Here is a 6549-nt window from a genome sequence, read left to right on the forward strand (position 1 = left end):
TAAATAGATATAAAAAATCAAAAATAAAAAATATAATTAAAAAATAATAATGATAAAATACGAATTTTACCGACATAATAATAAAAAATAGGAACTGGCTATTTAAATAAAAAATAATGAGTGCAATTAGAAAAAAAAGAAAAAAGAATCGATCTGAATCGAAATTTAAGGATTTGAACCGTTGTGTTTTCGGTCGATCGCGACCGGCCGATTTCCTTTAATTTACCTTCGTATTCTAACGATATTGTAGCCCTTTTTTCATTGCCTAAAAACAGGGATAACACGACATTTTCTAAAAATGAATCCTAGCTAGATTTATTTATCTCCCCCGAAATTCCCTGTGTACGAAATTTCATAAAAATCGTTGGAGCCGTTTCCGGGATTCAGATTATATATAATAATAATAATAATACACTTTATTGTACACCAAAAAAAGAAATGATACATATCAAAGAAAGAAAAAAAAATATTGACAATATATTCATTAGGTACAAAGGGCGGCCTTATCGCTAAAAAGCGATCTCTTCCAGGCAACCTTAGGGCAAAGGAAATGGTCTAGCGTCAGCATAGGTGTACAAGTTACAACAAATTTATTATAAATATTCAAATAACTAAACATATACATACATACATACATATATACATACATAAATAGATACATGAATACATACATACTGACATATATACATATATAACTACGTACATTAATACATACATATAAATACATATATGTATACATTATAATTATGGATTACTTGTTTATTGTTGAGTTTGAAGAAAATGCTTCCAAACAGTCTTTTTAAAAAGTGCAGGTGTTTGTACACGTTTGATATTCAAGGGCAAGGTATTCCATAAGCGAGAGGCTTGAACTGTAAAAGATTTATCATAAAAGGAAGAGGAGTGAGAAGGAATTTCAAGAAGAAAATTACTGTCAGAACGAAGACAGCGTTCGTGAGAAGCACCAAGGAATTTGAAACGTTCTTTCAGATAGGAAGGGGTAAAGGGATTAAATAAAATGGAGTAAAGTAGAGTAAGGATATGAGTATATATACATATATACAAGAATTGCTCGTTTAATAGTATAAGATTTAACAAATTACAAGAACTGAGTACTGAGTCTTGTGTTGACGAATATTAGTTTTGGAAGAGATATTCTTATTCTAAAATATAACACTTTAGTACTACGCTTCTTGGGTAAGTACTTTTATGTACCTGAACATTCGATCGGAACACGTTCTGTTTCACAACATATGACATATGGGTATGACAACCGTGTATTGTTTGTTTTTGATATTTTTTAATAATTTATAGAAGATAGGATTTAAAAAGAAAAATTAATTCGGCATTTTGTTTTTTGATAAAGTGAAAAATAACAGATTTGACGTAGTAAACATTTTCGGTTTCTGTTTCGATTCCTACTCTGGATGGATATTTGTATTTAAACATTTGTTACTCGTAGTATGGATTATGTATATCCTTCAAACCAACTCTTCTCCACATGGAGAGAGATATTCGATCAAACAAAAAAAAAGTAAGAGTTTATTTTTGTGTACATCAGATATGATCAGAATGATGAGAAGTGTGTTAAACTAATTAGCTAGCGATCATGCAAATAATGCAAATTAAAGACTTCAATGTCAGAAGCAGAGGAAGAAAGTGATGCAGATTATATCTTTTCCTTTTAAGGAACATTCAATTGAAGGAACATTGGAAGAGATTGACAAGTATTTATTAATTTTGATACAAGGACGCCATTGACCGAGTTCGTAACAAACCATGCAATTATAAATTTTTATTTTATTGTCTGATTTTTTTGCTGCCTTAACTTTCTTTTATTATTGTCGAATTTTTTTTTAATTTATTTGTATTTTTATTTTTGTAAAGGACATTATTTTGACTTTCGTTAAGTATGTGTATCACCTTATGAAGAAATAAATGTTTTCATTTCATTTCATTACAAATCGTTAGTAACAATCTTCAACTGTAAAGAAGTTAATAGGTGTCGATGTCATCGTCATACGAAGTGGGAAGACGAAAAGATAATCAATTAAATATGAATTATTCGGGATAACCAAAAAAGTACTCATCAAATCTCGATCAAAGTACATGTAACTACATGTAACATTACAAGCACTAAATAAAAAAATAATAAAAAAATCCATAAACAAACAATCGAATTCAGAGAATGAGAATGGCACGGTGGTGAGACCCACAAGCACTGCTAGACCACGGCAAACATCTGTATGGCCAGTACAAATGTTTGTTATGTGCGGGGATCGCAGCTAAATATGTGACAAAGTATCAATTGAAAAATCTAGTGCCGTAATGTACGGAACGTAAATTACGGCTTTGTGGTTAAGTACTGTGATTACTTACAGCTAAAAAAAACCGTATTTATGAGAAATCAAAAGAATTTAAGTCCATATCAATGATATTATTATTTTTTTTTTTATAATATTCTAAGAATGAATTGACAACTTTCGTGTGTATAAGAATAGTTTTATCTCGAGCTACTTGAAATTTAAGTGTCTCACCTTTTGTTCAAAATGCAATAAATAAGGAAAGATTTTTACATATGTGATTAAAAATATACATATTTCAGACTCCTCGTAGCAAATATACATCTATATATGTTTATATAAATATATGCTACGACGTAGGCGAAAGACAAAGAAAAGGGAATTAGCGATGCAAATCGTGTCTTTTATAATCAATGAAATAATAACTTTGGAAGAAATATTCGTAATCCTTCTAAACAAGTTCTGCTCTGGCTGAAAGTAACTGGTTGTCATACAAAAACGTCCAGACATCATCTATACTTACTGGAAGTGCTAACAAAACGAATATGAAGAAATGAATCAATAGTATGTTGCATTAATTTGTAACACTTTTAGGTGTTGCAGGAGGTTTTTGTGTTGTTTGTGATTTTCTTTAAAAGCCTCTAGGTGATTTTAATATTAAAGATCTAGTTCGACCTGGTGAAACATCCGTCTTAATTGGTTGTTTTCTTCAGACTTGTCGAATTTGACTGATCTATATTTTTTTTATTGTTTTGTCTAAATAGACTAATTCTTTTAATCTTTGATACTGTTGATGCTCACAACAGTACAAATTTATTTACTACTAAAGAGTTAATCCTCGTTAGTATTTTATTAGGACATTTCCTAATCTACTTTTACTTTTACCTGTCAGAAATTACTTCTGGAATTTCTATTCGAGTTTTGTTTCTTCACCATTGTGAAAACATTCTCCACATTTTTACTGAATGAAGATATTTATAAGAGTCTTCATTACAGTCGTTAGATCATTCTTAGTTTTAATAATAGTCGTTAGATAAGTCTTAGTTTTAATAATAGTTTAAGAGCAATGAGCAGGGCATAGGGTTTATACTACTAGTCAATTCAGAGACTGTTTTATTTCCCTTCCCAGTGTTTGTTTGTGTCCGTGCTTTAATAAAGAAAAAGCTTCATGGCCATGCTTAACTTTAAAATGTAAATAGTTAGTTTTTAAGGAAATGTAAATAGTTAGTTTTTGAGGAAATGTGAATAGCTAGTTTTTAAGGTATTAGGTTATGAAACTCAGAGCTTGGTTTTCTCCGTAGTCAATCTCGATTAGTTTTAGTACCGCGGTTACTTTTAAGGCAAATAAGTAAGTAAACTAGGATTAAGTATAGTTAGTTCATATAGTTAAATTTCAAAATTTTAAGATTTAGTTATAGCGTAGAACTTTTGATTCTGTAGAAGTTAGAATAGTTTATAGGTGAAGTCATATGTTGTTTCTAGTTGGTATTCTTTTCTCTACTACCTAATATTCTTTACTTGTTTTAATTTGGCGTATAGACTTTATTTTTTTTTTTTGGTAATTCTTTTATCAAAAAAAAATATTTAACAATTTTAATTTTTAAATATTTTTTTTAACCCAACCAAAGATGCACTGTAACACTTTTAGGTGTTGTAGGAGGTTTTTGTGTTGTTTGTGATTTTCTTTAAAAGAAGACCTAAAGCTTTACTTTCATGGCCATCATTTAATTAAAAAAGAAAATTTCTTATACTTGCTTTTGTATTAAAATTAATTATGTCTGGCAACAAAATTCTTCTTGCGTTCTGTCGCACGCGCAGACTTTGGGTCTGTCAAACGTCAAGGATTGGTCGTAGTGTCATTGATTATTTTATTTTCGGTTATCCACTCGAGATGTGATCACCTAAAGTTATTTTTTCGTCCGTTGAGTGAGTTTGTTTTATTTAAATAATTATTCGAATTATTTAAACAATAATCGTTTGTACTTATTGCTTTCTTTCTTTTGTTTCTAGGCTTGAGCCCATATTTTTTAAATTTTAATATTAATAATGGCGTCTCCATAAATGTGACTACCGTCATGTAAAAATGCAATCGACTTATCCGGTGAGATTTGAATCTATTTTATCGGTTGTTGTTTTTGTATGGGTTAAATAATTCTTTCCTAACGTTGTTTATTTTTTATTCCGCAGCTTATTAAAAGTTATTAAAAATTATTTAAATGTTCCATATTGATAACAAGATTACCCTCGTTTGAACTCACACGCCTATGCTGTGGGGTTTAGTTATTCTAATTAGAATTTTTTAACAGTACTGGAAGCATACTTATTCAAAACATCTATTGATTCATGGTATCACTCTGAAATACTGTAAGGAATGGGAAGATCCAATTATTGTGACGCTGGCAAATAGATGGACTCTCATCGACTATCGCCTATCACTCACATCCAGAACATATCCGGTATTGTGATATTTATTTTCAGTTGTATAGAAATTTAAAGACTAAAAGTAGTGAATTGTGTATAATATATATGTAGTAATTTATAAATAGCAAGTAATAGTAATAGTTTTGTATTCTAAATTATTATTGAATCTGGTAAATGTTTCTTTTGGTTAAATTTAGTATATTAAGTAACTGTTTGGAAACCCATTTATTGTAGAACCACCCTCTTTTTCTTTTTTTTTTTTTGTAGCTTAACTATATTTCACCTTTTCTTTAGATATAATAAATCATTAGTAAATCTGTGTTATGTATTTTTATTCTAAATGCATCATTCGTTTGTCGGAGTACTATCTTGGCGCCCTTTTTAAAATAAATTTTAGATATTTATTCCGCTCCAGGGTTTACAAGACCTCGCGTCCCTGTGATACTAAATCTGTAATTGATAATATGTATGTCTCATAGCTAGTCCGGTCAAATTTTAATGATCCAACGGGAAGCGCTACAACGCCTAACCGTGTGACGTTAGAAATTGTGTTTATTTATTTGGTCTTGGCGATTTTCGTTGATTTTCCTTTTTTATAAATTAGTTGTAAAAATGTCTTGTACTCAGAGAATACGCTCACTGCTTTGAGAGTGGGCGACGGGAAATATGAAAATCTCTCGTCAAGAAACCAAAGTAAGATTTTTAAATTTTCCATTCACGTTTAATATAAATTAAAATTAACGAGGAGATATTAATAAAAGAAAAAGTGATGCAAATTGTGTCTTGTGTTGAGGAATATTAGTTTTGGGAGTGATCGTACTCGTTTCTATGAGAACCATAAAAACATCAAACGTTCATTCAAGTAATTTACTTATTTCGGTTCCACTCAGGCCTTCCGCCGGCTTGGTGCGAGGCTGACGAATCATCGGGCCCCATTATCTTCAGAACTGGGCTCTCTCTGGGACTTCTTCAGAATAAAACGCGGAAGACGACGCTCGGCCCCCGGCACATATGAACATATCGAAACACACACAATCACAAATCACCAGTAAAACTCGCAAGAGACCTCTTCCACGTTGTCCAAGAAACTGTCTTCTCCAAGAAATTCAAAGAAAAACGATGGCTATTGGTCAAAGAAGAATCTGACCTAAGCTCAGACGATGAAGACGGAACTGAACGTCGTATAGCTAATCTAATAGACTTCTTTTTTACGGTTGTAAAAAGTCAGAAAGACGATAGAAAGAGGAGTAGAGGTAGTTGTTTTAAAAGCGAAACTAGTCCTGAAGAGAAGAAATACGTACCAACTAAAGTTAATATAGAATTAGAAAATAAAATGGAGACATTGATTAAATATCTAACGACAACAGGCTGCGTTGAAAAAGATAACAATGATGATAAGAAGGTTACTCTTATGGAATTCCTCTTGACAGAGGATAAGAACTTCGAAAAACCTATAATTGAAATAAACACTAAAGGGGTCGGTTTATCGGACTCAAATTTAAACGTAAAAAATCTAACTTATATTAATGTAACACCAGATAAAGAAGCTAATGAGACACTTGTTGAAATGTTACTAAAGTACATGGAAGGTTACAATGGAAAAGATAAGGAATCTAAGTCTCTATCAGTAACTCCATCGCTTTCAGAAAAATCCAAATCTGATATGACGATAAGTAAACTTGAAACGTTCAGTGATATGAGTAAAACTAAGTCAGATTCAACATTTTAACTCAAATCCAAGATACAGTCATTGATGAACAGGAAGATAGTGAAATACGGCATATATCAGAAACGGTTATAGACTTGAGTTACATTAAATCAGACCTTG

At 31.0% G+C, this 6549-nt stretch overlaps 1 long non-coding RNA gene across 1 annotated transcript; it reads left to right on the top strand.

Annotated features, from left to right (window-relative positions):
• Positions 1 to 4125: 4125 nt before the first annotated feature.
• On the top strand, positions 4126 to 5041 carry LOC123667073. The gene is made up of 3 exons (XR_006745380.1): positions 4126 to 4226; positions 4311 to 4401; positions 4488 to 5041. It is a non-coding gene; the product is annotated as an uncharacterized LOC123667073 (long non-coding RNA).
• Positions 5042 to 6549: the final 1508 nt, after the last annotated feature.

The sequence above is a fragment of the Melitaea cinxia genome, chromosome 27 (assembly GCF_905220565.1).
Source record: "Melitaea cinxia chromosome 27, ilMelCinx1.1, whole genome shotgun sequence".
Classification (NCBI taxonomy): domain Eukaryota; kingdom Metazoa; phylum Arthropoda; class Insecta; order Lepidoptera; family Nymphalidae; genus Melitaea; species Melitaea cinxia.